Consider the following 22,500-nt stretch of genomic DNA (forward strand, 5'->3'; position numbering starts at 1 on the left):
ATATATGTATATATATATATATATATATATATATATATATATATATATATATATATATATATACTGTATATATATATATATATATATATATATATATATATATATATATATATATATATATATATATATATATGTGTGTGTGGGTGTGTGTGTTTATATATATAAATATATTTATATATGTGTGGATACAATGTATATATATGTATACATATAGTGTTATATATATATATATATATATATATATATATATATATATATAATATAAATATACAGTGTTTATACATATATATATATATATATATATATATACACATACATATACATATATATATATGTATATATATATATATATATATATATATATATATATATATATACACACATATATATATCTATATATATATATATATATATATATATATATATATATATATATATATGTATATATATATATATATATATATATATATATATATATATATATATATATATATATATATATATATTTACATACATACATATGTATATATACATATATATATATATATATATATATATATATATATATATATATATATACTGTATATATATATATATATATATATATATATATATATATATATATATATATATATATATATATATATATATAAAACCTCCTATATGTAAGTGTGCCTCTAAATAAACTCAAATCCCCAGATTTACTACAAAACTTTCACACATTCTGCTTACAAAGTCTTACAAAGTCTTTTAATTCTCGTCATAAGAAGAGATTAGACTGCAGACTTTCATGCAAAATAGAGAATTACAAAACTAGTTTACATCTGCGAAAGTTAACCAATCAACATCAAACTTCTCTTTCTAGTAGGTAACTTTTTCCAACAATCCTGCAACTCAGGCTGCTACAGAGAGAGAGAGAGAGAGAGAGAGAGAGAGAGAGAGAGAGAGAGAGAGAGAGAGAGAGAGAGAGATTTTCAGCATTTATCAGGAAATTCAAATTGGTCTGCTTCATCTCACACAGAGAGAGAGAGAGAGAGAGAGAGAGAGAGAGAGAGAGAGAGAGAGAGAGAGAGAGAGAGAGAGAGAGGGAGAGAGAGAGAGAGAATTACAAGGATTTTGGATGTCTCAGACTTTTTAATTAATCCGCGGAGACGAGAGAGAGAGAGAGAGAGAGAGAGAGAGAGAGAGAGAGAGAGAGAGAGAGAGAGAGAGAGTTACAAAGATTTGGGATATCTCAAAGAATTTTTAGATCATCCAGAGAGAGAGAGAGAGAGAGAGAGAGAGAGAGAGAGAGAGAGAGAGAGAGAGAGAGAGAGTTACAAGGAGTTACAAGGATTTGTACGTCTCAAAGACTTTTTAGTCCATCCGCGGAGACTCCATTTGCTCTTTGGTGGAGCGATTTACTTTAAGTATTTAGAGAGTTCTTCTGATCTTGTCTAACATATTCTTGAACTCGTTTACCGTGTTTCTATTCACTGCATCTGCTGAAAGTCTATTCCAAGTAATTGCTATTTTGTATGTAAAGAAATTACCACATTGAGTGGTGTTGTATCTTTTCAATTCCAGTTTGTATCCGTTACCTCTGGACTGATTTGTCTTAAGCGTGAATAGATTGTTGTAATCTACATTTGTTATTCCTTCAAGAATTTTGAATGCCTCAATTAACTGTCCCCTACAACTACAGTCACAGTATAGGGGGATAGGATAGGTGGGCGAGGGGAAGGAGGGAGTTAGGATTGTAAGGATTGGAGGGAAAAGTGTTAAAGTGTAGTACAGCGAGAGGTGAAAAGATTGGGGGCAGACCCATTAGCTCTTTGTTGTTGGCTTTTTGTTGTAATATCATGCCTTGTGGACTTCCAGGAGGGGAGTTTTCTTGTCAGCCTCCGGGTAACTTGTGTTTTCATGATTATTCCTTTTCTGGGTCATTTTTATTTATTTATTTCTGTCTGCATTTGTTTTATTGGTTTATTTAATACTCCGAATTTGGTTCGTCCTGAGCTATGAAAGGAGCTGTCGCCATAGTCATCGAGTTTGTATATCAAATGAGAGAGAGAGAGAGAGAGAGAGAGAGAGAGAGAGAGAGAGAGAGAGAGAGAGAGAGAGAGATATTCAACATTTATCAGGGAATTCAATTCGGTCTGCCTCATCTCCAGAGAGAGAGAGAGAGAGAGATTTGTAGCATTTATCAGGGAATTCAACTAGGTCTGCTTCATATCCATAGAGAGAGAGAGAGAGAGAGAGAGAGAGAGAGAGAGAGAGAGAGAGAGAGAGAGAGAGAGAGAGAGAGAGAGAGAGAGATTTTTTTCAGCATTTATCAGGGAATTTAATATTGTTTTATTTGAGATGCTTCCTTGTAAGTTTTTTCTGCTATTTTTATTAAAGTAATATTGTTTTGTTTGAGATACTTCCTTGTTAGTTTTTTTCTCTGATATTTTTATTAGAGTAATATTGCTTTGTTTGAGATGCTTCCTTGTTAGTTTTTTCTGCTATTTTTATTAGAGTAATATTGTTTTCTTTCAGATACTTACTTGTTAGTTTTTTCTTGGCTATTTTTATTAGAGTAATTTTTTTTGTTTGAGATACTTCATTGTTAGTTTTCTCTGCTATTTTTATTAGAGTAATATTGTCTTGTTTGAGATACTTCCTTGTTAGTTTTTTTCTGCTGTTTTTATTAGAGTAATATTGTTTTGTTTGAGATACTTCCTTGTTAGTTTTTTCTCTGTTATTTTTATTTAAATAATATTGTTTTATTTGAGATACTTCCTTGTTAGTTTTTTCTCTGCTATTTTTATTAGAGTAATATTGTTTTGTTTGAGATACTTCCTTGTTAGTTTTTTCCCAGCTATTTTAATTAGAGTAATATTGTTTTGTTTGAGATACTTCCTAGTTAGTTTTTTCTCTTCTATTTTAGTAGAGTAATATTGTTTTGTTTGAGATACATCCTTATCAGTTTTTTCTCCGCTATTTTATTAGAGAAATATTGTTTTGTTGGAGATGCTTCCTTGTTTGCTTTTATTCTGCTATTTTTATTAGAGTAATATTATTTTGTTTGAGATACTTCCTTGTTAGTTTTTTCTCTGTTATTTTTATTAGAGTAATATTGGTTTGTTGAGATACTTCCTTGTTAGTTTTTTCTCTGCAATTTTTATTAGAGTAATATTCTTTTGTTTGAGATACTTCCTTGTTTTTTTTCCTCTGCTATTTTTATTAGAGTAATATTGTTCTGTTTGGGATACTTCCTTGTTAGTTTTCTCTGCTATTTTTATTAGGGTAATATGTTTTGTTTGAGGTACTGCCTTGTTAACTTTTTTCTTCTATTTTTGTGAGAGTAATATTGTTTTGTTTGAGATACTTCCTTATTAGTTTATTCTTCAATTTTTATTAGAGTAATATTGTTTTGTTTGAGATACTTCCTTGTTAGTTTTCTCTGCTATTTTTATTAGAGTAATATTGTTTTGTTTGAGATACTTCCTTGTTAGTTTTTTTTTCTATTTTTATTAGAGTAATATTGTTTTGTTTGAGATACTTTCTTGTTTTTTTTCTACTATTTTTATTAGAGTAATATTGTTTTGTTTGGGATACTTCCCTGTTAGTTTTCTCTGCTATTTTTATTAGAGTAATATTATTTTGTTTGAGATACTTCCTTGTTAGTTTTTTCTCGGCTAGTTTTATTAGAGTAATATTGTTTTGTTTGAGCTACTTCTTTGTTAGTTGTTCTCTGCTATTTTTATTAGAGTAATATTGTTTTGTTTGAGATACTTCCTTGTTAGTTTTGTTCTATTTTTATTAGAATAATATTGTTTTGATTGAGATACTTCCTTGTTATTTTTTCTCTGCTATTTTTATTAGAGTAATATTGTTTTGTTTGAGATACTTTCTTGTTAGTTTTCTCTGCTATTTTTATTAGAGTAATATTGTTTTGTTTGAGGTACTTCCTTGTTAGTTTTTTTTCTTCTATTTTTATTAGAGTAATATTGTTTTGTTTGAGATACTTCCTTGCTAGTTTTTCTCTTCTATTTTTACTAGAGTAATATTATTTTGTTTGAGATACTTCCTTGTTAGTTCTTTTTCTTAAGTTTTGATTAGAGTAATATTGATTTGTTTGATATACTTCCTTGTTAGTTTTTTCTGATATTTTTATTAGAGTAATATTGTTTTTTTTGCAATACTTCCTTGTGTTAAAGTAATATTGTTTTGTTTGAGATACTTCCTTGTTATTTTTCTCTCTGCTATTTTTATTAGAGTAATATTGTTTTGTTTGAGATGCTTCCTTGTAAGTTTTTTCTGCTATTTTTATTGGCGTAATATTTTTTGTTTGAGATACTTCCTTGTTAGTTTTTTCTCTGCTTTTTTTATTAGATTAATATTGTTTTGTTTGAGAAACTTCCAAGTTAGTTTTTCTGCTATTTTTATTAGAGTAGTAGTGTTTTGTTTGAGATACTTCCTTGTTTTTTCTTCTGCTATTTTTAATAAGGGTAATATTGTTTTGTTTGAGATATATAGTTCTTGTTAGTTTTTTCTATGCTATTTTTATTAGAGTAATATCGTTTTGTTTGAGATGCTGCCTTGTTAGTGTTTTTGCTATTTTTATTAGAGTAATATTGTTTTGTTTGTGATACTTCCTTGTTAGTTTTTTCTGCTATTTTTATTAGAGTAATATTGTTTTGTTTGAGATACTTCCTTTGTAAGTTTTGTCTCTGCTATTTTTATTAGAGTAATATTGTTTTGTTTGAGACTTCCTTGTTAGTTTTTTTCTGCTATTTTTATTAGAGTAATATTGTTTTGTTGTAGATGCTTCCTTGTTAGTTTTTCTGCTCTCTTTATTAGAGTAGTATTGTTTTGTTTGTGATACTTCCTTGTTATTTTTTTCTGCTATTTTTATTAGAGTAATATTGTTTTGTTTGAGATACTTCCTTGTTAGTTTTTTCTCTGCAATTTTTATTAGAGTAATACTGATTTTTTTTAGATACTTCCTTTTTAGTTTTTTTTCTGCTATTTTTATTAGTGTAATATTGTTTTGTTTGAGATACTTTCTTGTTGGTTTTTTCTGTTATCTTTATTAAAGTAATATTGTTTTGTTTAAGATACTTCCTTGTTATTTGTTTTCTGATATTTTTATTAGAGTAATATTGTTTTGTTTGAGATGCTTCCTTGTTATTTTTTTCTCTTCTAATTTTATTAGAATAATATTTTATTCTTTGAGATACTTTTTTGTTAGTTTTTTTCCCTCCTATTTTTATTAGAGTAATATTGTTTTGTTTGAGATGCTTCCTTGTTAGTTTTTTCCCTCGTATTTTTATTAAAGTAATATTGTTTTGTTTGAGATGCTTCCTTGTTAGTTTTTTCTCTGCTATTTTTATTAGAGTAATATTTTTTTGTTTGAGATACACCCTTGTTTGTTTTTTCTTTGCTATTTTTATTAGAGTAATATTGTTTTGTTTGAGATACTTCCTTGTTAGTTTTTCTCTGCTATTTTTATTAGAGTAATATTGTTTTGTTTGAGATACTCACTTGTTAGTTTTTTCTCTGCTATTTTTATTAGATTAATATTGTTTGGTTAGAGATACTTCCTTGTTAGTTTTTTCTCTGCTATTTTTAATAGAGTAATATTGTTTTTTTTTTTTAGATGCTTCCCTGTTATTTTTTTCTGATATTTTTATTAGAGTAATATTGTTTTGTTTGAGATACGTCCTTGTTAGTTTTTTTTTCTCTGCTATTTTTATTAGAGTAATATTGTTTTGTTTGAGATACTTTCTTTTTAGTTTTTTCTCTGCTATTTCTATTTGAATAATATTGTTTTGTTTGAGATGCTTCCTTGTTAGTTTTTTCTCTGCTATTTTTATTAGGGTAATATTGTTTTGTTTGAGATACTTCCTTGTTAGTTTTTTCTGCTATTTTTATTAGAGTAATATTGTTTTGTGTGAGATACTTCCTTGTTAGTTTTTTCTCGGCTAGTTTTATTACAATAATATTGTTTTGTTTGAGATACTTCCTTGTTAGTTTTTTCTCTGCTATTTTAGTAGAGTAATATTGTTTTGTTTGAGATATATCCTTGTTAGTTTTTTTTCTGCTATTTTATTATAGAAATATTGTTTTGTTTGAGATGCTTCCTTGTTAGTTTTTTCTCTGCTATTTTTATTAGAGTAATGTTGTTTTATTTGAGATGCTTCCTTGTTAGCTTTTTTTCTGCTATTTTTATTAGAATAATATTAATTTGTTTGAGATACTTCCTTGTTAGCTTTTTCTCTGCTATTTTTATTAGGGTAATATTGGTTTGTTTGAGATTCCTCCTTGTTAGTTTTTCTCTGCAATTTTTATTAGAGTAATATTGTTTTGTTTGAAATACTTCCTTGTTTTTTTCCTCTGCTATTTTTATTAGAGTAATATTGTTCTGTTTGAGATACTTCCTTGTTAGTTTTCTCTGCTATTTTTATTAGAGTAATATTGTTTAGTTTGAGATACTTCTTTTTTAGTTTTTTTCTTCTACTTTTATTAGAGTAATATTGTTTTGTTTTAGATACTTCCTTGTTATTTTTTTTCTACTATTTTTACTAGAGTAATATTGTTTTGTTTGGGATACTTCCTTGTTAGTTTTCTCTGCTATTTTTGTTAGAGTAATATTATTTTGTTTGAGATACTTCTTTGTTAGTTTTTTCTCGGCTAGTTTTATTATATTAATATTGTTTTGTTTGAGATACTTCCTTGTTAGTTTTTTCTCTGCTATTTTTATTAGAGTAATATTGTTTGGTTTTAGATACTTCCTTGTTAGTTTTGTTCTATTTTCATTAGAATAATATTGTTATGTTTGAGATACTTCCTTGTTATTTTTTCTCTGCTCTTTTTTTTAGAGTAATATTGTTTTGTTTGAGATACTTTCTTGTTAGTTTTCTCTGCTATTTTTATTAGAGTAATATTGTTTTGTTTGAGATACTTCCTTGTGAGTTTTTTTCTTCTATTTTTATTAGAGTAATATTGTTTTGTTTGAGATACTTCCTTGTTAGTTTTTCTCTTTATTTTTATTAGAGTAATATTATTTTGTTTGAGATACTTCCTTGTTAGTTCTTTTTCTTCAAATTTTATTAGAGTAATACTGTTTTGTTTGAGATACTTCCTTGTTAGCTTTTTTCTGCTATTTTTATTAGAGTAATATTGTTTTGTTTGAGATACTTCCTTTGTAAGTTTTTTCTGCTATTCTTATTAGAGTAATATTTTTTTGTTTGAGATACTTCCTTGTTAGTTTTTTCTCTGCTATTTTTATTAGAATAATATTGTTTTGTTTGAGATACTTCCTTGTTAGTTTTTCTGCTATTTTTATTAGAGTAGTAGTGTTTTTTTTTTGAGATACTTCCTTGTTTTTTCTTCTGCTATTTTTAATAAGAGTAATATTGTTTTGTTTGAGATATATACTTCCTCGTTAGTTTATTCTATGCTAGTTTTATTGGAGTAATATCGTTTTGTTTGAGATGCTTCCTTGTTAGTTTTTTTGCTATTTTTATTATAGTAATATTGTTTTGTTTGCGATACTTCCTTGTTAGTTTTTTCTGCTATTCTTATTAGAGTAATATTTTTTTGTTTGAGATACTTCCTTTGTAAGTTTTGTCTCTGTTATTTTTATGCGAGTAATATTGTTTTGTTTGAGACTTCCTTGTTAGTTTTTTTCTGCTATTTTTATTAGAGTAATATTTTTTTGTTTGAGATGCTTCCTTGTTAGTTTTTCTGTTATTTTTATTAGGGTAGTATTGTTTTGTTTGTGATACTTCCTTGTTTTTTTTTCTGCTATTTTTATTAGAGTAATATTGTTTTGTTTGAGATACTTCCTTTTTATTTTTTCTCTGCTAGTTTTATTAGAGTAATACTGATTTTTTTTAGATACTTTCTTGTTATTTTTTTCTCTACTATTTTTATTGGAGTAATATTTTATTGTTTGAGATACTTCCTTTTTAGTTTTTTTCCTCCTATTTTTATTAGAGTAATATTGTTTTGTTTGAGATGCCTCCTTGTTAGTTTTTTCCCTCGTATTTTTATTGGAGTAATATTGTTTTGTTTGAGATACTTCCTTGTTAGTTTTTTCTCTGCTATTTTTATTAGAGTAATATTGTTTTGTTTGAGATACTTCCTTGTTAGTTTTTTCTCTGCTATTTTTATTAGAGTAATATGTTTTGTTTGAGATACTTCCTTGTTAGTTTTTTCTCTGCTATTTTTATTAGATTAATATTGTTTTGTTTGAGATACTTCCTTGTTAGATTTTTCTCTGCTATTTTCAATAGAGTAATATTGTTTTGTTTGAGATGCTTCCTTGTTATTTTTTTCTGATATTTTTATTAGAGTAATATTTATTTGTTTAAGATGCGTCCTTGTTAGTTTTTTCTCTGCTATTTTTATAAGAGTAATATTATTTTGTTTGAGATACTTTTTTTTAGTTTATTCTCTGCTATTTTATTAGTGTAATATTGTTTTGTTTGAGATACTTCCTTGTTAGTTTTTCTCGGCTAGTTTTATTAGAATAATATTGTTTTGTTCGAGATACTTCCTTGTTAGTTTGATTCTATTTTTATTAGAGTAATACTGTTTTTTTTTTGAGATACTTCCTTGTTATTTTTCTCTCTGCTATTTTTATTAGAGTGATATTGTTTTGTTTGAGATACTTCCTTGTTAGTTTTCTCGGCTATTTTTATTAGAGTAGTATTCTTTTGTTTGAGATACTTCCTTGTTAGTTTTCTCTGCTATTTTTATTAGAGTAATATTATTTTGTTTGTGATGCTTCCTTGTAAGTTTTTTCTGCTAATTTTATTAGAGTAATATTGTTTTGTTTGAGATACTTACTTGTTAGTTTTTTCTCTGATATTTTTATTAGAGTAATATTGCTTTGTTTGAGATGCTTCCTTGTTAGTTTTTTCTGCTATTTTTATTAGAGTAATATTGTTTTCTTTCAGATACTTACTTGTTAGTTTTTTCTTGGCTATTTTTATTAGAGTAATATTGTTTTGTTTGAGATACTTCATTTTTAGTTTTCTCTGCTGTTTTTATTAGAGTAATATTGTTTTGTTTGAGATACTTCCATGTTAGTTTTTTCTCTTATTTTTATTTAAATAATATTGTTTTGTTTGAGATACTTTCCTGTTAGTTTTTTCTCTGCTATTTTTATTAGTGTAATATTGTTTTTTTTTTTTAGATACTTCCTTGTTAGTTTTTTCCTTGCTATTTTTATTAGACTAATGTCGTTTTGTTTGAGATACTTTATTGTTAGTTTTTTCTCTGCTATTTTAGTAGAGTAATATTGTTGTGTTTGAGATACATCCTTGTTAGTTTTTTCTCTGCTATTTTATTAGAAAAATATTGTTTTGTTTGAGATACTTCATTGTTAGTTTTTTCTCTGCTATTTTTATTAGAGTAATATTGTTTTGTTTGAGATGCTTCATTGTTAGCTTTATTTTTGATATTTTTATTAGAGTAATATTTTTTTGTTTGAGATACTTCCTTGTTAGGTTTTCTCTGCTATTTTTATTAGAGTAATATTTTTTTTTTTTGCGATACTTCCTTGTTAGTTTTTTCTCTGCAATTTTTATTAGAGTCATATTGTTTTGTTTGAGATTCTTCCTTGTTTTTTTTCCTCTGCTATTTTTATTATAGTAATATTGTTCTGTTTTAGATATTTCCTTTTCAGTTTTCTCTGCTATTTTTTATTAGAGTAATATGTTTTGTTTGAGGTACTGCCTTGTTAACTTTTTTTTTTCTATTTTTGTGAGAGTAATATTGTTTTTGTTTGAGATACTTCCTTGTTAGTTTATTCTTCTATTTTTATTAGAGTAATATTGTTTTCTTTGAGCTACTTCCTTGTTAGTTTTCTCTGCTATTTTTATTAGAGTAATATTGTTTTGTTTGGGACACTTCCTTGTTAGTTTTTTTCTTCTATTTTTATTAGAGTAATATTGATTTGTTTGAGATACTTCCTTGTTATTTTTTCTACTATTTTTATTAGAGCAATATTATTTTGTTTGGGATACTTCCTTGTTAGTTTTCTCTGCTATTTATATTAGAGTAATATTATTTTGTTTGAGATACTTCCTTGTTAGTTTTTTTTCTGCTATTTTTATTAGAGTAATATTGTTTTGTTGGAGATACTTCCTTGTTAGTTTTGTTCTATTTTTATTAGATTAATATTGTTTTGTTTGAGATACTTCCTTGTTATTTTTTTCTGTTTTTTTATTAGAGTAATATTGTTTTGTTTAAGATACTTTCTTGTTAGTTTTCTCTGCTATTTTTATTAGAGTAATATGGTTTTGTTTGAGGTACTTCCTTGTTAGTTTTTTCTTCCATTTTTATTAGAGTAATATTGTTTTGTTTGAGATACTTCCTTGTTAGTTTTTCTCTTCTATTTTTATTAGAGTAATATTATTTTGTTTGAGATACTTCCTTGTTAGTTTTTTTATATTTTTATTAGAGTAATATTGTTTTGTTTGAGATACTTCCTTGTTAGTTTTTTCTGCTATTTTTATTAGAGTAATATTGTTATTTTTTTTGCGATACTTCCTTGTGTTAGAGTAATATTGTTTTGTTTGAGATACTTCCTTGTTATTTTTCTCTCTGCTATTTTTATCAGAGTAATATTGTTTTGTTTGAGATACTTCCTTTGTAAGTTTTTTTCTGCTATTTTTATTGGAGTAATATTTTTTGTTTGAGATACTTCCTTGTTAGTCTTTTCTCTGCTATTTTTATTAGATTAATATTGTTTTGTTTGAGATACTTTCTTGTTTTTTTCTGCTATTTTTATTAGAGTAGTAGTGTTTTGTATGAGATACTTCCTTGTTTTTTTTTTCTGCTATTTTTCATAAAAGTAATATTTTTTTTTTGAGATATATACTTCCTTGTTAGTTTTTTCTATGCTATTTTTATTAGAGTAATGTTGTTTTCTCTGAGATGCTTCCTTGTTAGTTTTTTTTTTGCTATTTTTATTAGAGTAATATTGTTTTGTTGGAGATACTTCCTTGTTAGTTTTGTTCTATTTTTATTAGAGTAATATTGTTTTGTTTGAGATACTTTCTTGTTTTTTTTCTCTCTGTTTTTTTTATTAGAGTAATATTGTTTTGTTTGAGATACTTACTTGTTAGTTTTTTCTCTCTTTTTTTATTAGAGTAATATTGTTTTGTTTGAGATACTTCCTTGTTAGTTTTTTCTTCTATTTTTATTAGAGTAATATTGTTTTGTTTGAGATACTTCCTTGTTAGTTTTTCACTTCTATTTTTATTAGAGTAATATTATTTTGTTTGAGATACTCCTTGTTGGTTTATTTTTTTATTTTTATTAGAGTAATATTGTTTTGTTTGAGATACTTCCTTTGTTAGAGTAATTTGTTTTATTGAGTAATCCTTGTTATTTTGTTTGCGATATTCCTTGTGTTAGAGTAATATTGTTTTGATTGAGACACTTCCTTGTTATTTCTCTCTCTGCTATTTTTATTAGAGTAATATTGTTTTGTTTGAGATACTTCCTTTGCAAGTTTTTTTCTGCTATTTTTATTGGAGTAATATTTTTTGTTTGAGATACTTCCTTGTTAGTTTTTTCTCTGCTATTTTTATTAGATTAATATTGTTTTGTTCGAGATACTTCCTTGTTAGTTTTTCTGCTATTTTTATTAGAGTAGTAGTGTTTTGTATGAGATACTTCCATGTTTTTTTTTCTGCTATTTTTCATAAAAGTAATATTGTTTTGTTTGAGATATATACTTCCTTGTTAGTTTTTCTATGCTATTTTTATTAGAGTAATGTTGTTTTCTTTGAGATGCATCCTTGTTAGTTTTTTTGCTATTTTTATTAGAGTAACATTGTTTTGTTTGCGATACTTCCTTGTTAGTTTTTGCTGCTATTTTTATTAGGGTAATATTGTTTTGTTTGAGATAATTCCTTCGTAAGTTTTTTCTGCTATTTTTATTAGAGTGATATTTTTTGTTTGAGATGCGTCCTTGTTAGTTTTTTCTTCTATTTTTATTAGAGTAATATTATTTTGTTTGAGATGCTTCCTTGTTAGTTTTTCTGCTATTTTCATTAGAGTAGTATTATTTTGTTTGTGATACTTCTTTGTTATTTTCTTTCTGCTATTTTTATTAGAGTAATATTGTTTTGTTTGAGATACTTCCTTTTTAGTTTTTTCTCTGCAATTTTTATTAGAGTAATACTGATTTTTTTTTCCAGATACTTCCTTGGTTGTTTTTTCTCTGCTATTTTTATTAGAGTAATATTGTTTTGTTTGAGATACTTTTTTGTTGGTTTCTTCTGTTATTTTCATTAGAGAAATATTGTTTTGTTTGAGATGCCTCCTTGTTATTTTTTTCTCTGCTAATTTTATTAGGATAATATTTTATTGTTTGAGATACTTCCTTGTTAGTTTTTTTCCCTCCTATATTTTTAGAGTAATATTGTTTTGTTTGAGATGCTTCCTTGTTAGTTTTTTCCCTCGTATATTTATTAGAGTAATATTGTTTTGTTTGAGATGCTTCCTTGTTAGTTTTTTCCCTCGTATATTTATTAGAGTAATATTTTTTGTTTGAGATACTCCCTTGTTTGTTTTTTTCTCTGCTATTTTTATTAGAGTAATAATTTTTTTTTAAGATACTCCCTTGTTAGTTTTTCCTCTGCAATTTTTATTAGAGTAATATTGTTTTGTTTGAGATACTTCCTTGTTAGTTTTTTTCTGATATTTTTATTAGAGTAATATTGTTTTGTTTGAGATGCGTCCTTGTTAGTTTTTTCTCTGCTATTTTTATTAGAGTAATATTGTTTTGTTTTAGATGCGTCCTTGTTAGTTTTTCCTTTGCTATTTTTATTAGAGTAATATTGTTTTGTTTGAGATGCTTTCGTGTTATTTTTTTCTCTGCTATTTTTATTAGAGTAATATTGTTTTGTTTGAGATGCGTCCTGGTTTTTTTCTTCTGATATTTTTATTAGAGTAATATTGTTTTGTTTGAGATGCGTCCTTGTTAGTTTTTTCTCTGCTATTTTTATTAGAGTAATATTTTTTGTTTAAGATGCGTCCTGGTTTTTTTCTTTTGATATTTTTATTAGAGTAATATTGTTTTGTTTGAGATGCGTCCTAGTTAGTTTTTTCTCTGCTATTTTTTTTTTTAGAGTAATATTGTTTTGTTCGAGATACTTTCTCTTTAGTTCTTTCTCTGCTATTTTTATCAGAGTAATATTGCTTTTGTTTGAGATACTTCCTTGTTAGTTTTTTCTCTGCTCTTTTTATTTGAGTAATATTGTTCTGTTTGAGATACTTCCTTGTTAGTTTTTTCTCTGCTATTTTCATTAGTGTAATATTGTTTTGTTTGAGATACTTCCTTTTTAGTTTTTTTCTCTGCTAATTTTATTAGAGTAATATTGTTTTGTTTGAGATACTTCCTTGTTTATTTTTTTTTCTTTTATTTTTATTAGAGTAATATTGTTTGTTTGAGATACTTCCTTGTTAGTTTTTTCTCGACTATTTTTATTAGAGTAATATAGTTTTCTTTTAGGTAATTCCTTGTTAGTTTTTTTCTTTCTTTTTTTTTAGAGTAATATTGCTTTGTTTTAGATGCTTCCTTCTTATTATTTTCTGCTCTTTTTATTATAGTAATATTGTTTTGTTTGAGATACTTTCTTGTTAGTTTTTTCTGCTATTTTTCATTAGAGTAATATTGTTCTGTTTGAGATACATCCTTGTTAGTTTTTTCTATGCTTTTTTGTTATATTTCTATTGTGTTTGTTAGAGATGCTTCCATGTTATTGTCAATATTGGATTTTTTGTTAAATTCGTATAATTTTTGTTTTTGTTGGAGAAGCTTCCATATTATTTTCTGTTTTTTTTTTTTTTTTTTTTTTTAAATTTGTATTATTTTTATTTTTGTTGGCGATGCAGCCATGTTAGTTTTTTCTCTCATAATAGAATAATATATTTTTGTTGGAGATACTTCCATGTTAGTTTCTGTTTCTGCACCTTTTGTTAATTTTTTTTTTTTTTTTTTTGAGATGCTTCCATGTCAGTTTTTTCTCCTAATAGATTACGATTTTTTTTGTTGGTGATGCTTCCATGTTATTTTTGTCTTTACTAATTTCTTAAATTCGTATTAGTTTTGTTTTTGTTGGAGATCCTTCCATGTTAGTTTTTTCTCTCCTGATTTTTATTAGATATATTTTTTTTCTTTATTATGCTTTCATGTTAGTTTTCGTCTCTGGTAATTTGTTAAATTCGTATTATTTTTTTTTTTGGCGATGCTTCTATGTAGAGTTTTTACTCTCCCAATAGAAAACTTTTTCTTTGTTGAGATGCTTCTGTGTTAGTTTTTTTTTCTCCTAATAGATTAATATCTTTTTGATGGAAATACATCCATCTTAATTTCTGTCTCTGTTATTTTTGTTAACTTCGCATTATTTTTGTTTTTGTTGGAGATGCTTCCATGAATATTACGTTACAGCACAAACACAAAACAGTATATATCCTTCCTTGAAAATCATATTTCACATCCAGGTGTTTTTGGATAATGTTGACAAAGACTAATGTGCAAAATGTTGTCCTAAATTTCAAGTTGTAAGACTAGATAGAAAATTTCATTTGCTCCGGGATGCATTTATATGTCGCTGTTTGAGATTAAAGTTGAAATAAGGATTGCTTATATTCTCTCTCTCTCTCTCTCTCTCTCTCTCTCTCTCTCTCTCTCTCTCTCTCTCTCTCTCTCTCTCTCTCTCTCTCTCTCTCTGTAAGGAACCTTTATTATTTGTTAGTGAATTACGCTTATATATATATATATATATATATATATATATATATATATATATATATATATATATATATATATACATATATATATATTATATATATAAATAATTATGTTATATGTATATCCGTGTATCTATCTATCTATCTATTTATTTATATGTATATATATATGTATGTATATTATATACTGTATATATATATACATATATATATATATACATATATATATATATATATATATATATATATATATATATATATACTGTATATATACATATATATATATGTGCGTATATGCATGTATATTATATGTATGTATATATATATATATATATATATATATATATATATATATATATATATATATATATATATATATGAGAGAGAGAGAGATATGGATATGTGTGTATGTATATTTTTCGGTGTGTGTGTGCGTTTATGTGTACATGCGTGTATTTATTTAATTATGCTTTTCATATATCCCCCAAAAGTTTCTAGGTGGTTGGCTATCAAAAGTGAATTACACATATGTAAAATAACCAGTTATTTGAATCCCCATATTATTTAATAAAATGTAACCAACGGTTTCTAATAGAGTTAACTAAAATATAATATTCATTTAATATGAACAAAGGCAGTTCAGTGTTTGGTATGAAATTTCATAATTTTCTATATTAAGCATTTAATAACAGAAATATATACTTGGTTTAGAGTACACTTGAACCCCCACTTTTTTTTTTTTTTTTTTTTTTTTTTTTGCCTCCATAAAACCTCCCCCCCCCCCCTCCCGCCCCCTTTAAAGAACACATTAAACTTGAATTGATGAAACTTCCAAAGTTCAAACTTCCAACGAAAGTTATTTATTTTTGAACAGGCTAACATGAGTTTCTTTTTATAGTTTATATATGAAAGATCTATTTTAATGTTGTTAGTGGTCTTAAAATATCTCATTTTTATTGCTCATTACTTTTCTTGTAGTTTATTTATTTCTTTGTTTCCTTTCCTCTCTGGGCTATTTTTTATCCACTGTGGGCCTTGGACTTATAGTATCTTGCTTTTCCAACTAGGATTGTAGCTTAGCTAATAATAATAATAATAATAATAATAATAATAATAATAATAATAATAATAATAATAATTAGAGGGATACTCAGTAGAGCGCATACCTCTGCACGGCAGCTTATTTCCTGACCTTTTGCTCGCTCTTGACCTTGACCTTAACGTTTGATCTTAACATGTATTAATTGGCGTGGATTTTCATACACTCATATATTAACCAAGTTTGAAGTGTATGTGACAACGATGTCCAAAATTTTTGCTTATTACGTGAATTGAACGTTTTGCTTGACCATGACCTTGACCTTCCATAACTTAATCATTCTTAGCATTTTCCATAACAGTTAATCCCTGTCATTTTAATTAATTTACAATTAAAATTGTGGTCAGGAAGTTGTACACAAACAAACACACAAACAGGGATGAAAACATAACCTCCTTCCAACTTCGTTGGCTGAGGCAATAAAAATAATAATGTATTATTTGATCCTGTATTTTCCTCATGTTTGCTTGTTGTACTTGAAATCATACATGATATACTTTTTGAAATATAAATCTCTACTCGAAGCTAAAAATATTTAGGTTATGAATATTCCTCTATGTCACTTTGCCATAGCTTGAAAAATAACGACTGTTTTTTATATTAGCTATTTCTGATCCAAAGCTAAATTTTGCTTTGGATATCACGTTTTTATATCATAAAGTTATCTTCAGATGCTAAGCTAATTGTGTTTTTAAACGGTTATTTTTATATTACAGTTTTAGTGGTCTCTGTATTTGTAACTGTGAAATGTTTCTTTTATTATTATTTATTTTGCATATCTTGTATTATTGTATTATTATTATTATTATTATTTTATTATTATTATTATTATTATTATTATTATTATTATTATTATTGTTATTATTATTATTATTATTATTTGCTAAACTACAACCCTAGATACAAAAGCAAGATGCTATAAACCCAAGGGCCAGGGGAATGGCGGTGTATATTAGGACCGAGTACCCTGCTTCTCATAAGTCCTGCTATCAATGTGGATGTCATGAGATTCAGGTAATAAAAGTTTGTGGCAGGTATAACAACTTTTATTTGTGTTCGATCTACGGGAATCCAGACATGGATGATTCTCTCTTCGATTGTCTTCTTACCATTATGGCTAAGATACGAGAAGATGATAAAAAGGCTTCTTTTGTCTTTGTTGGTGATTTTAATGCTCACCATAGGGAGTGGTTAAGTTCTATCTCTCCTACCGATCGCCATGGCTTAAGAGCTTTAGACTTTGCCTCTGAATCAGGCTATGAGCAAATCATAAATGAAGCTACTCACAAGTCTGGTAATTGCTTGGACCTCGTATACACTGACTCCCCTGGCGTTATAACTAGTAAGGTTGGTTCTCCAGTCGGGACATCTGATCATGCCTTGATTTCATTATTAGTGAAGACTGAGCAGCCTGTCCCTGATATATCATATTCTTTTAAAATTTATATGAAATCCCAAGCAGACTGGAATGGTATTTTACATGATCTTTTGTGCCTGAATTGGTCACAATTACATAATAGTGTAGATTCTGTTGTCCCTTTGAATGAGAATCTAGTCAACATAATTGATAGTCATATCCCTTCTCGTGTGCTAAGGTACCGAGTGAAAGACAAACCGTGGTTCAATGATGATTGTAGACGTGCTTTTTTTAGAGAAGCAGGAGGCCTATCAACTTTGGAAGGGTAACAGGTCAGATTTGACCTGCAACAACTATACTCAGCTTCGAGCTTTTGCTCAGAGTTTATGCCTCAACTGAAAAGGAGTACAATTTAACCATAAAAGAAACACTTTCTGGTACAACTCAGGAACATATATGGTGGTCTACCCTTAAATCTGCACTCTTTGGTGTAGATGCGACAGTTCCTCCTTTACTTAAACCAGATGGCTCAGTCACTCACTGTCCAAAGGAAAAGGCAACCCTTTTGGCTGATGTTTTTGACAGTAAACAGAGTAATGAAAAACTTGAACTTCCTCATTCCTGTTTTCCTGAGGCTAAACTAACTAGTTTAGCTTTCCGATCTCGTGAGATTAAAGCTCTGCTGGTGAACCGATGCTTATGGAGGTGTAGACCCAAATGGTATTTTTCCTTTGTTTTTTATAAAGACAGCAGATTTCTTAGCTCCAAAGTTATCTGTTATTTTGCGCAAGTTAGCAAGAAGAGGAGCTTTTAGCACTAGTTGGAGAATTGGTAATGTTACTCCTCTATGTAAATGTGTTTGTGGTAGCTCAAGTCCCACTGATTACTGCCCAATTTCCATAACTCCCATATTATCTAAAGTTTTTGAACGTCTTCTGGCAAAACGTCTTAATAGGTTTGCTGAAGGTAATTATCTACTCCCTAGTTTGCAGTTTGGTTTTCGTAAAGGCCTTGGAGCATGTGATGCCCTTCTTACAATCTCCAATGGTGTACAGAAATCCCTTGATTGTGGTCGGGAAGTTCGTATGATTGGCCTTGATTTTAGTGCTGCCTTTGACCGTGTTAATCATGAGGCCCCTGTTTTCAAACTGAAACAGTTGGAAGTGGGTGGGTCGTTTCTTAGCATTATTATTGATTTTTTAAGTAATAGATCTCAAAGAGTTGTTGTTGATGGGCACCATAGTTATTATAGGAATGTGATATCCGGTGTTCCACAGGGTAGTGTTCTTGGCCCATTACTTTTCATACTATATACACATGACATGTGGTTTGGCCTAGAAAACAAGCTTATTGCATATGCAGATGATGCTACTCTCTTTGCATCAATTCCATCCCCTGAATGTAGATCTAGGGTTGGTGAATCCCTTAATAGAGATTTAGCTAGAATTAGTGCATGGTGCAAATTATGGGGTATGAATTTGAATCCTAACAAAACTCAAAGTATGATTGTAAGTAGGTCAAGGACGGTGGCTCCTCAACATCCGGATCTCAGTATTGATAATGTTTCTTTAAATATGTATGACTCTTTCAAAATTTTAGGTGTGATTCTCGACAGTAAATTTACTTTTGAGAAACATATAAGGTCTGTGTCTTCTTCAATTGCACAAAAAATAGGCTTATTGAGAAAGTCTTTCAAGATTTTCGGTGATCAATGTATTCTGAAGAAGTGTTTTAATTCTTTCATTCTACCTTGTTTTGAGTATTGTTCTCCTGTCTGGTGTTCAGCTGCTGATTCTCATCTTAATTTGTTGGACAGAAACTTACGGTCTATTAAATTTCTTATTCCTGATCTAGATATTAATCTCTGGCACCGTCGTTCAATTAGTTCATTATGCATGTTGCATAAGATTTTTCATAACTCTGACCATCCTTTACATTCAGATCTCCGTGGACAATTCTATCCTGTTCTTAATACTAGGCAGGCAGTTAATTCTAATAGCCAGGCCTTCTCCATCACGAGGCTCAATACTACGCAGTACTCTAGAAGTTTTATTCCAGCTGTGACCAAGTTGTGGAATGATCTTCCTAATCGGGTGGTTGAATCAGTGGAACTTCAAAGTTCAAAGTTGGAGCAAATGCTTTTTTGTTGACCGGGCGGACATGAGTCTTTTTATAGTTTATTTATGACAAATTTGTTTTTGATGTTCTTAATAGTTTATATATGACATGTCTGTTTTGACGTTGTTACTTATTTTAGAATGATTTATTGTTACTTTGTTCTCTTCATTTATTTATTTCCTTATTTCCTTTCCTCACTGGGCTATTTTTCTCTGTTGGAGCCCTTGGGCTTATAGCATCTTGCTTTTCCAACTAGGGTTGTAGCTTGGATAATAATAATAATAATAATAATAATAATAATAATAATAGGGAAAGATATCCCACTGAGGAAAGGAAACAAGGAAATAAATCAACTTTATATGGAAAGTAATGTATAAAGAATATAAAATATTCTAAAATAAAGGAGATCTCTCACATATAAACTATGAACAGAGATTCATCTCAGCCAGTTCAACATAAAAATATTCACTGTAAAGTACATAATGTAATTAGCAATGAAGTATGTTATAAATTTCAATATCCTGGTGTTACACTAATATTATTTTTATTATTTGATAAATTTACCACAATTTGTACAATATCTTATAATTGTAAGTAAAAAACAATGCTGTCAATTTATTTGGATGAAGTGAAAATCTTGTAGGTAGTAGGTTGGCCTGGGCACCAGCCACCCATTGAGATACTACCGCTAGAGAGTTATGGGATATTTTGACTGGTCAGACAGTAGTACATTGGATCCTTCTCTCTGGTTACGGTTCATTTTCCTTTTGCCTACACACACACACACACACACACACACACACACACACCGAAGAGTCTGGCCTATTCTTTAAATATTCTCCTCTGCCTCATATACCTGACAACACTGAGATTACCAAACAATTCTTCTTACCGCATTGTAATTATTCAGTGCCCACTTTCCTCTTTGTAAGGGTAGAAGAGATTCTTTAGCTATGGTAAGCAGCTCCTCTAGGAGAAGGACACTCCAAAATCAAACCGTTGTTCTCTAATCTTGGGTAGTACCATAACCTCTATCTATACCATGGTCTTCCACTGTCTTGGGTTAGAGTTCTCTTGCTTGAGGGTACACTCTGGCAACCTATTCTGTCTTATTTCTCTTCCTCTTATTTTGTTGAAGTTCTTTTTAGTTTATAAAGGAGATATTTATTTTGATGTTGTTGCTCTTCTTAAAATATTTTAATTTTCTTCGTTTCCTTACCTCACTGACCTATTTTCCCTATTGGAGCCCCTGGGCTTATAGCATCCTGCTTTTCCAACTAGGGTTGCAGCTTAGCAAATAATGATAATAATAATACACATTTTTTATCTTGTACAGTATCCTAAATATTTTGATTATTTCTTTTCCAATTTCTACAATGTAGTAAGCAAGACATTCTGTACAAAATAGAATATCTTATATAGCTTAATAATTTCTCTATAAAATTTATACAAAATACCAAGCAAGATATTTTGAATAAGATAAACAATCTTAGAAAACCTAAATATCTTCATTTCTTATCAAATTATCTGTAAGACATCAAGCTAGACATCCTGAAGAAAATAGAATATCTAATGTAGCCTAATAGTTTCTCTAAGAAATTGATACAAAATTCCAAGCAAGATGTCTTGAAAGAGAAAATGTTTATGATAAAGTATCTTCATTATTTCCTTTGTAATTCCTTCAATATACTAAACTAGACGTTTGAATATAATAAAACATCTTATCTGGTTTCATAATTTAAAAAGTGTACACAAAATACCAAGCAAGACATCTTGAATAAAAAAACATTCTAATGATAAAATATCTTCATTATTTCATTTTTACTTCCTGCAATATTTTAAGCTAGACATTGTAAATATAATGAAATATCTTATCTGGCTTCATAATTTCAAAAATATACACAAAATCTCATGGTAAAATATCATACTCCAAATTTCGTTGGACTCGAAATTCACCTCATTTTTACATCTCGCATTTCTCACTTTTATTTCGCCCAAATATCGAACAAAGGAGACTACCATCCTTCTTTTCATTTCGCCGAAAGACACTGCAACACGCGGGAGAAGGCACTGGAAACGTCTGCAATGCTATTGAAAGCAAAAGCATTACCCAAGACTTATAACCCTCTCCTCTGGTGGGTTCCAAAATACGTCATCGTATTTATGACCAGAGCCGAATGAGGCGAGCCATCTAGCGGGCATAATTGCAATGTCTCTCTCTCCGTCTGCCCTTCTTACTGTCTTTGTCATGTCTTTAACACGTCTGTATGCCATTCTCTCACGTTCTCTTCATTACCCACGTCTTACAACCCCTTCCTTGGGTGGGTCCTAAATATACGTCATAGGATTTATGACCAGAGCAGAATGAAGGGAGCCATCTAGCGGGCATAATTGCAATGGCTCTCTGTCTGCCTGCCCTACTGTCTTTACCATGTCTGTACCATGTCTGTATGTCAGTCTGTCACGTTCTCTTCATTAACTTCGTCTTACAGTCCTCTCCTTGGGTGGGTCCCAAAAATACGTCATCGTATTTATGACCAGATCAGAATGAGGCGACCCAACTAGCGGGCATAATTTCAATGTTTCTGTGTGTCCGTCTTACTTTCTTTGCCATGTCTTTACCATGTCTGTGTGTCAGTCTGTCACATTCTCTTCATTACCCACCTCTTATAACCCCTTCCTTGGATGGCTCCCAAAATACGTCATCGTATTTATGACCAAAGCAGAATGAGGCAAGCCATTTAGCAGACATAATATCAATGTCCCTTTCTGTATGTCCGTCTTACTGTCTTTACCATGTCTGTATGTCAGTCTGTCACGTTCTCTTTATGGAGATTCACTCTCCTCTTTTTGGTATTTATTCATTTACTCATTAACGATTCATTGCTTTCTTTTGTATGGTGAATTATCTCTTGAACTCTGTCATCCGTCTTATGCTAATTCAGTGCTTATTTGCATACCATTGCAGTTCGTGTGCCCTCTCCCTCTCTCTCTCTCTCTCTCTCTCTCTCTCTCTCTCCTTGCGCCTGGGCGGCTAAGGAGAATAGGATATCGGGATAACACATCGTAATAGGCAGAATCACCCCTCCCCCTCTCAGGGAGGGGAGATGGGGAGTAGAGCAAGAGTCGACTCCTTTTCCGGTATGATGTTGATGCTAATGGGAATTTGATCCCCCTTCCA

The 22,500-nt window shown here is 28.8% G+C and overlaps 1 protein-coding gene across 2 annotated transcripts in view; it reads left to right on the forward strand.

Annotated features, from left to right (window-relative positions):
- Window positions 1–22,500, forward strand: part of LOC137625262 (putative neural-cadherin 2) — a 113,032-nt gene that overhangs the window by 46,211 nt on the left and 44,321 nt on the right. The window lies entirely within an intron of this gene.

The sequence above is a fragment of the Palaemon carinicauda genome, chromosome 32 (genome assembly GCF_036898095.1).
Source record: "Palaemon carinicauda isolate YSFRI2023 chromosome 32, ASM3689809v2, whole genome shotgun sequence".
In the NCBI taxonomy this organism is placed as follows: domain Eukaryota; kingdom Metazoa; phylum Arthropoda; class Malacostraca; order Decapoda; family Palaemonidae; genus Palaemon; species Palaemon carinicauda.